Here is a 10,101-nt window from a genome sequence, read left to right on the forward strand (position 1 = left end):
GTATGTATGTATGTATTATGTATGTATGTATATGTGTGTGTATGTGTGTGTGTCCTAAAATATATTTTCAAATTTAGTAAAGGGCAGACAGGGCCCATTTGGTTTCATGCATAAAACCTGAAAACAAGAACCTGTTACTTTCCCTCTGCAACTGATAGATTTCTTTTGTTGACATTTGTAAGTTTGTTTATTATCTTGGCTGATAGTTGTTGAAAGAACTATGATTTTTCCTCCAACTCAATTGGAGCCAACTAGGTTATGTCTATTGGTATATCTTGTCATCCATGAATCCTAAAACTATTTACTGTATATACTAAACACAGAAAGACTTTCTTTTTATCTGTTTTATCTACCCAACAATTTCATTTGGCATCAAAATTAGTATTAGGAAAGACAGATGCATATTCAGAAACTCAATATATGCCATTTTGGTTTAAATTTTAAGCAAACCATTCTAATAACTTTATTTTTTCTGTATCATGAAGATTTTATGGCACTTTGGAAATTCTGACTAAATTGTCTATATTTTCAATGATATTAACTTTGATGAGATCAGCAAAGGAAGACAAGCTTTATGTCTCATAGGCTTGGCTCACATCTACTTTAAAATATCTTAATAGACTACATAAGTGGATTTTATCAGAGCAGCATCTGAAAATTGGAAACTAAAAATACAAAAAACAATACATAATTGCAACAAGATACTGTTAGAAGTTATGGACTTGTACTTTTAGAAAGCAAAGGGTCCTCTGACCCATGTACAAAGTTATAAAACCACTTAAAATCTTTTCATCCTATGTAGGCTGAAATTGACAAAGTGTGTTTTCTCAAGAAGCCAGAAGATACTGGCAAATCAATCACAAAGCAAAATCCCTTCAAAGATATGGAAATCTCCTAATCGCAATACTGTTCCCTGATGCCAGATTTCCAATGCCAGACCCCTCATAAAATTCGATACCTAGAAAAGATCAACATATCTTGCAGGATGAGAGATGACTTTCCTCACCGGACTTCACACATCCCCAGGGCAAAACCACCTCAATTAACACATCTACATAATCAATGCCCACTATAGTATTACTACTCTCAGCATTCTGATTGTATAGCTTACCTTTTGATAGCTATTTTGCAATTATGCTGTTAAGTAAACTCTGCCTCTGCTCCATGCAACTTGTCCTGTGTATTCTTTATTTGACCTGGCCTGGATTCGAACCCAGAACTTTCTTCTAACAATATAAACCATGTAAAAAAATAAATGTAGACTAATTAGCATGGGTTTTGGAACCACTAATACAACTCTAAGTGATTATATTCAAATGTGGATTCTGAGACAAAATTGTTTCATCTGATGTATTTTGGTGAACATATGAATACATGGAAATGAGCCCAGGACAGCAGCAATGTTTCCACCTATAAAAATTTCAGTTCTCCTGTGTTTCCACTGAGTTGGGCCAGGATTTTAGAACATAAAACCACTTTGGCTTTAAGCATTTCTTGTGGTTCTAACCTCTGACAGACTTTGTGTTGTGTGAGAATACTAAAGGTTAGGTTTACAAGGACACATTTTTAAAGGAATCTATTGTCATCAAGCCCTCCTGAGCCATTTATTTACTTGTTTGCTACTAGCATCTGATAAATCAGAAGCAACATAGATGGAATAGAATCAGAATTTCACAGCAGAATTTGGAATAGATTTGAACGCAAAGAAAGTAAAAATGATTTATAGTTAATTAATTGAATAAAGAATGAGGGCAATAATTTGCATAATGGTGTAGAAACTGGATTGCAGTTCATAATAACTGAACTCTGTGTAACATTAACTTGCACTTCTACAAAAGCTAAACATACTCTTCACTATTCTTCTGCTCCTTGCTACATTTGTTTTAAAGTGGACAACAGAAAATACTAAAAAGAAATCTATTTGTGTACATAACTAAAGTTGATGGGTGGAGACCTAAAACAAAAATATTGTACTTTCCAGGAAGGCAGCCAATAATGAGCCTTTCTTAACCAAGTTTTGTGTATGTGAGGGGAGGAAGAGGGGGGGAGGAGAAGTAGGTTGTGTTTGTGTTGGGATAGTCTTTTTCACCTTTAAACCTCTAACTAAAAGTAGTTTGCATTGCTGCCATCTAGTGAAAACTGACTTTCTGGAATTAGATCTCCATGATTTGCTGCCACCTGGTGACATTATATTGCAAGCCCCCTGCTCAAGCAGGAAACCCTATATACCATTTCAGACAAATGGTTGTCCAATCTCTTCTTAAAAACCTCCAGTGTTGGAGCATTCACAACTTCTGGAGGCAAGTTCTTCCACTGATGAATTGTTCTAATTGTCAGGAAATTTATCCTTATAGTTCTAGGTTGCTTCTCTCCTTGATTAGTTTCCACTCATTGCTTCTTGTCCTGCCTTCAGGTGCTATGGAGAATAGCTTGGCCCCCTCTTCCTTGTGGTAGATATAGGAACACTGCTCTCATGTAACCCCTAGTCCTTCTCATTAAACTAGACATACCCAATTCATGCAACCTTACTTTCAGGAAAAATGTTTTCTATTGCTTGCTTTACTGACACTACCAGAAAGGCTAACTCCAGTGAATTACATATGTTGGTTCTACAGGTAGTCCTCAATTTATGACCGTTCATTTAAAGTTCAAAGTTACAACAGCATTGAAAAAGTGACTTACAACTGGTCCTTGCACTGATTGTGATCTGGGCACTTGACTACCAGTTTGGACTTATGACAGTAGTAGCACCTTGCAGTCACACGATCACCATTTGCAACCTTCTTAGCTGGTTTTCAACAAGTAAAGCCAATGGGGAAGCTGGCAGGGAAGGTCACAAGTCACGGTCACATGAAGTCTCACTTTATGACCATGATGGTTAGCATAATGACCATGATAAAAAAACACAAAATCAGGTGCAATCATGTGATGCCTCACTTAATAACCCCATTACTTAACAACGGATTTTCTGGTCCTGATTGTGGTTGTAAATCAAGGATTACTGATAACCACAGATAATCAAAGTGCATGATGATGATGATTGGCTTAGATAAAACAATTAGCACACAAAAGACAAAGTATATCCAAATCTAGGTTTTATTTGAGGGTTTTTAAAAATATAAATGGCATAACATCTATCATCAGGAACAGGAATGTTTCATATATCTGACTACACTTGTGACTGTGAAGCAACTACCAGTTGAGTGTTTTCTTTGGATGAAAATGCTACCATAAATTGTGACTACATTCGTATTGGATGCAACTTCTTTCTGTACCCTAGTTAGCAAATGTGTCATTTTTCAGCATGAGAAGATTGGTCAATGTGTTTTAGCTGTTTGTCCTGGACATTGCTTCTCATTGCTTCAAAGTTACACCTACAAATAACATTGCCGGTGTTCAGTTTGTTTTGTGTGTACTTTTTATAAATTAAGCATCTGCAAGCTTTTGATTCAATGTAATGTTTTCTCCAGATAGTGGAGAGCATCCTAAAACCTGAACAAAACATTCAGCCAATTCATTTGCAGATGTATGATATGGCACTATTGTAGTCACAAATACCCCTGGGCATTCTGATCCTGTATCTACCACAGTTAAAAAAGTTGTGGCACACTTTGTAGCAAAGGCTACAATGACTTCTTTTCCACAACAATGCTGTCATCCCCATAGATTAAGCGGTATGCTTTCTGGGTTCATTTGGACATTTTAGCAAGTTGAACAACTCAAACTGTTTAATTTATTGCCCAACAAACAACACAGCAAGCTAATGCCATCATCTTTACCAACACCCCCAACTTGGATAGCATGATGACTTCCAATCTGCACATAATTCAATTTTGCCAAGTTTAAATTTAATATGGTGATGGTAGAACTCCATATACTGATTCTTTTTTCAATATATTCTCATGATCTCTGGGTTGCTATGTAGACTTGAAACAGCATCAGGTCACGTAGAGTTTCTCCTTAAACTATCTCAGTTGTGATGGGAAAACGGTCAATCTCTGAGAGAAAGTATGTCAAAGGAACCCCCACCCAACATGAAATTTTCAGGTTACTTATGAGGCAATCAGTCCACATTTGCATGATTGTGTGTCCTTTTGACTCTTGTTTGTATTGTGTCCTCTAGAGCAGTGTTTCTCAACCTTGACAATTTTAAGGCATGTGGACTTCAACTCCCAGAATTCCACAGCCAGCATTGCTGGCTGTGGAATTCTGGGAGTTGAAGTCCACATGCCTTAAAATTGTCAAGGTTGAGAAACACTGCTCTAGAGAATAAATCCCAATGCTGTATTCAAGAGGCTTATGAGTAAGTGGTGAGGATCAATCCCTTCCCTATAAGTACTGATTGAAATGTTTAACTCCCCAAAAGCAAGCACAGAATGTTTATTTGTGCATAAATCTTTATTGCAGCAGAGAAGGACAGTGATGTAGAGATTATTAGGTATTCACTGCTGTTCTTCATAATTTGTGATGCCATTTGTGGTGCTGATGCCACATTTTGCGGCATCACACACCATTTTTCACTGGTGTATAATGTGCGAGCACTATGTCTGATATTACCTTTTTGACTGTCTGAAAGCTCATTCACACTGTTTTATCCACTGTCATGGTCTCTCCACTTCTAGAAAAGTGTCCAAGGTAATGATGTGGTAAATAAAGTTGGCAGAAATCTGCTATAATAGTAAGTGAATTCTAAAAATGATTGTGGGTGTCATACAATTGGTAGTCTTGAGACATTCACAACTGCTTGTTTTTTTTGGGGGGGGGGGGTTGGTTAGCTTGTAATAGTGAATTAAAAGAAAATGTGTGTTTCATTGTTTGTATCTACTGAAACATAGCTGTAATCTATGAACTCCAATAAACATTTGAGATAATGCATTCAGGTTCTGTTTAACCAGTTTCTGCCCCTTAGTATATGCTGTATGGAACTTGCTGAGTTTTACAAAACTTTGGGGTCACATTTTCCTGTTACATTATTTCATCTTTGAGATGTGTTTCAATATACTGAAATATACTACTAGGCAAAATGTCATTGAATATCATTTCAGCTTACGCTTACTGTGTTGCCCTGAAAATAAGACCCGGTCTTATATTTTTATTTTATTTTTTTGCCTCCAAAAGAGGCACCAGACCTTATTTTTTGGGGGGGAGAGGTATCTTTTCCACTCACCTCCGGCACTGACAGCCCCACCCAGCTGGCCCACTTCTATGGCCAAAGGAGCAGTTTCATTCTGCTGCTGAGAATGGAGTTCTGGCCAGCATTTCTCAGTCAAAGGCCTTCCCGGAAGGCCTCTGCAGTCGAGAACTGAGTTATGGATTGAATCCGTAGCTCAGTTCTCGCTTGCAGTGGCCTTCCGGAAAGGCCTTTGACTGCGAAATGCAGGCCTGGGGATGCTGCAGAAGAAGTGGGCTGGCAAGGAGAGGCCTGGCTGCAAGGTAAGTGGGTGCGGGGCGCGTGGGGCAGCTCTATACCCCTCCAGCTTGATTTTTAGGTGTGCGCCTCACTCCAAAACTAGTGCTTATTTTTGGGGTAGGGCTTATATTAGGCCCACCCCCCAAAACCAAGCTAGGGTTTATTTTCGGGGTAGGTCTTACTTTTGGAGAAACACGGTAGTCGTTTTTGGGATAAGAAATATAGCATGCAGGCATTTAATGAAATTCAAATCCAATTGAAGCTTCTTCATTCAATTATGATCTGAATCATGATCTGTTTCACAGCAAAGCTCACTGATTAATATATTTTACAGTAAAACTATTATTCCAATAGGATTGTTTTCTTCTATGGTATAATATTTGAATTGTATTTCTGATGGCTTTAGATTAGTATCTCTGAAATGCTACTCAAATGGATGCTGTGTTATAACCAACATAGGAGGGCCAGTGTCCAAATATATTGATATAATTTTGCTATTTATTCCCACAGTGACCCATATTGATGTCTTGATTATCCCATTTATGCTACAGATTTCCAGGTCAGCTATCCCTGTTTCACATCAATTATTAAATCCTTTATCTTTAGCATGCACTAATGCATTCTTTTAAAATAACATTTACTTGCTGATCTTAGCAAATAGCTTGCTTGCTTATTGAATACATCCCAGTTTGTTACATTTTCTGGAGGTTTCCCTCCCCCCACCAAACCTACATTACCCTGCTGGGTATGAAGTGCTACCATGATGAAAGCACAGTTAATTTTAACTTACTACAAGGTTTTTTTTTGTTTTCATTATATTGTAAGTTTATTCACATTTCCTTTTAATTAGTAGTGATAATAGCATCTCTAGTAGCAGTTTCTTTGGAGATAGAAATTGCAGATCCTTTCTTAAATGTAAAATCTCTTCCCTTTTAAATGATTTTCAGAATTCCAGATTAGACAATACCTAAAGCATTATTTAATTATTATGAAATTTGTAATATTTTGTTCCTTTTTTCATCAGTTATCATCAGGGCTGTGTCTTCTTGATTAACAAACAAAATACACTAGTCAGTGGAATCTCTAACGTTATATCATATAAGGGTAGCCCAAGATAACTAAGTAACAATTCTAGCATGCTTAATCCATCAATAATAATTATCCAATACACTACATGCCCTACCTGTTATACAAACATCCACAGGGGAAAAAGGAACATGCTATAAAATATCCTATCTTTCGATTCAAGAGTAAATTTCATCAATAAATATGGATGAAGCTTTGCAAAATGATTTGAGCTTTATGTTTAATCTACTATGAATTAGTAATAATAGAATTTTTAAAATTATTTTTAATACTTCCTTATACACACTGCAGTAGTTCAAATGGATTGCCAGGTTGCATGCAAGAGGTTGTTAAAAGAAATAAAGAAAACTCTTTCGTGCCATCTAGTGGTTAGATTTTTGAAGCCCAGATTTGATAATCTAGACCTGAAAGTACTGCAGAAGATGAAAAAAAACAAAAAGAAAGAAAGAAACTGACCAATTTTAGAGTCATATTTTTTCTGAAACAAAATAGCTTATGCTACAGTGCAAAATAAAGAGATCAGGAAAATATTAACATTTTCTGAAAATTAAATATTTGAATAGTCTGAAATGAAGATTTAAACTGATCGCCCATCTAGAGTGAACATAGTCTATGCCCATGAACAAATAGTCCTCAGCTTATGACCATTGATTTAATGGGCATTTGAAAGTATGATAGTGCTGAAGGAAGAGACCTATGACCTCTACACAAAGTTAGGGCCTCTGCAGCACCCCTGTGGTCACTTGAAAAAAACCTGAGTGTTTTTATTTACTCATGTGATTACTGCGGCAAGAATTATATTCGCTCAAAATTGGAAAGCTATGGTGATACCTAGTAAGGAAAGCGTAATTCATAAAATTATGTACTGCGCAGAATTAGATAGATTAACTAGAAGACTTAAAAATCAGGATGAAACGGATTTTTACCAAAGTTGGAACAAATTTTACAGATGGTGGGGGGAAAAAGCATGGAAGTTATTGTAATGAGATAAGTGAAGATTGTGATTAGAGTGATGTTACTTGTATAGGTTTTTCTCACTAGTAATTAATGGTGAATAGTGAATTGAGATGTATGTCAAATCTGATTTATCATGTTCAATGTTTTTAATTTTTATTTTCAATAAAATTTAAATTTAAAATAAAAAAAGAAAAAGAAAAAAACCTGAGTGCTTGGCAAAATCCACCTGCCCTTACGCCCAACCACAGAGATGTTGCAGTTGCTCTCACATGCCTTTCTCTCTCTCTCCCTCCCCCCCCCATCCTTGGGCCAGCTTTCCCCCCAGCTGAGTACCCAGGCCTTGGCTTGCATTCTACCCTAGTGGGCTTCCCTTGCCTCATCACTCCACATACACTTTCAAAGATCACCTTTCCCAAGGGAAAGCAGCCAATGTACTATGCAATCTTCCTACACAGAAGCCACATGTAGTGCCATTCCGGAAGTGGATGCCATATTTGGGAAGTGGATGCAATTCTCGGATTCACAATGGATCAGCTACTTCTCCTTGGGAAAGGCGATCTTCGTCTGAGCTATGGAGGTGCTGCATTATAGGCCTGCACCTGACCTCCCAGGGCCTCCCCAATCTCAAGACATCAACGATCTGCATGGCTGCTTAATGACTGCAACAGAGAGAGCCAGGCTTGTGGTTATTAAATGAGATGATCACATGGGTACCTTGCTTAACAACTGCTGTGACATACAACCATAATTCTGAGCTCAGTTGTGATCATAAGTCAAGGACTACCAATATTTAATTACCATAATTTCTTTCTTATTGGGAAATCTTTTCAATAATGCATACATCCATTGTATAAATAGTTTTTAGTAGAGGTCTTTTTATATTACTATTTGCTCATATTACAGAAACTACAAAATAATTTGATCGGATGTTAAGCTTGGTTGACTCCACAGCATTAACAATACCTGAGGTTGGGTAGTAGCTTTTATTTTCAATGTGCATCCAATTATTCCTGTGTGATGTTCCTCTGCCACTTCTCCTGGAGAAAATTCTAAGAGAACACCTTGTATTTCTAGGGAGCGTGAGAAGATAAACATTTTATTCTCAGAAAATATCTTCTGGAAAATATCTCAAATCAAATGTAGGTACTATGTACTAATTAGCTTCATGAAACATAGCATGGCTTCATTAACGGTTTTCCATAATTATCTTCAGTTGGAGAAACAATAGTAGTTGGTAAGTCCACCTTCCATCCTAGAATTCTTCTGATTTTTTAAAAATTCTCTTTAGCGCATATATAATATAGAACTGAACTGGTACTGAAAATATTATTTCATAATATCTTGTCTGAAATTAATCCTTGACTTAAGCATTCATCAAAAAATAAATGTGTATGTTGCTAATGGTCAAGATTAGAAGGTAGTGCAATATAATTTGAGGCAGAGAAATTAGACAAGATTGAATCTTTTTGCCTGTAACATTGACTGAGTCCTGATGCAATACATTGAAGATGAAGAGTTTACAATTTGTTAATATAATGGAAAATCAGGAAAAAGAACCAGGCAAAAATTTAAACTGAGATATGAAGAAGTGTACAAGAGTGTATTACAACAGGTGCATAAAGATAGGAAGCTGGTTTCGTCAAGCCTGTTCGTTTGTTCCCCAAAAATTCCATTTGCATGGAGTGCTTGATTCCTTTCAGGTATTTTTGCCAAGGAATCTCCCAACAGGAGTTTTTATATTATGCCAGAGAGAGATCTGTTGGAAGAAATCCCATTCCTAAGAGCTTGTTAATGTTTTCCTTAATCCGTGTTGGCTAATTTACCATGTTTGCAAGGAAATAACAAATACCAGTTAATGTCTTCAGGCATTCTAATTTAGATTTCATGTCTAATTTCATAATACAAGTGCTTGAAAAGCCTTTTTTCTATTAAACTGGTTTCTGGTCTTTCTAAACAATAGAGACTGGTTTATAGCACACTGGCCCATCTGCATCCAGAAAACGTCTCTTGCAAACACAATGTTACTTCACAAGGTGGTGCCGTTACTCTTGATCTGTCCATTACTGTTCTGAGAATCTAAAATACATGGAAATATGACAGGAAAATTCAACTTGCAACAAGCTTCCTGGCAGGGCTTATTGTGGTTTTTAAAGACTACCTAAGTACCCTGCCCTTTATCTTAAAATACGCTTTAGCTTTACTTCTTTCAATTCATACAAAGCTAATTTAGATAGGTGACTTGTACAAAATAAAGTATTTATCAGAAGGCACAGCTCCATCTATTCAAGTAGAGTTGTATTTCTGGTCTAACATCCAAGGTAAGCTCTTGGACCAGGGGTAGGCAACCTCGGCTCTTTTATGACTCATGGACTTCAACTCCTATGCTGATTCAGGAATTCTGGGAGTTGAAGTCCATGAGTCATAAAAGAGCCAAGGTTGCCTACCCCTGTAATAATAATAATAAAGTTGGAAGGGACCTTGGAGGTCATCTAGTCCAACCCCCTGCTCAGGCAGGAAACCCTATACCATTTCAGACAAATGGCTGTCCAGTCTCTTCTTAAAAACTTCCAGTGTTGGAGCATTCACCACTTCTGGAGGCAGGTTGTTCCACTGGTTAATTGTTCTAACTGTCAGGAAGTTTCTCCTTA

This window comes from Protobothrops mucrosquamatus, unplaced genomic scaffold (genome assembly GCF_001527695.2).
Source record: "Protobothrops mucrosquamatus isolate PMUCROS unplaced genomic scaffold, P.Mucros_1.0 scaffold329, whole genome shotgun sequence".
In the NCBI taxonomy this organism is placed as follows: Eukaryota; Metazoa; Chordata; class Lepidosauria; order Squamata; family Viperidae; genus Protobothrops; species Protobothrops mucrosquamatus.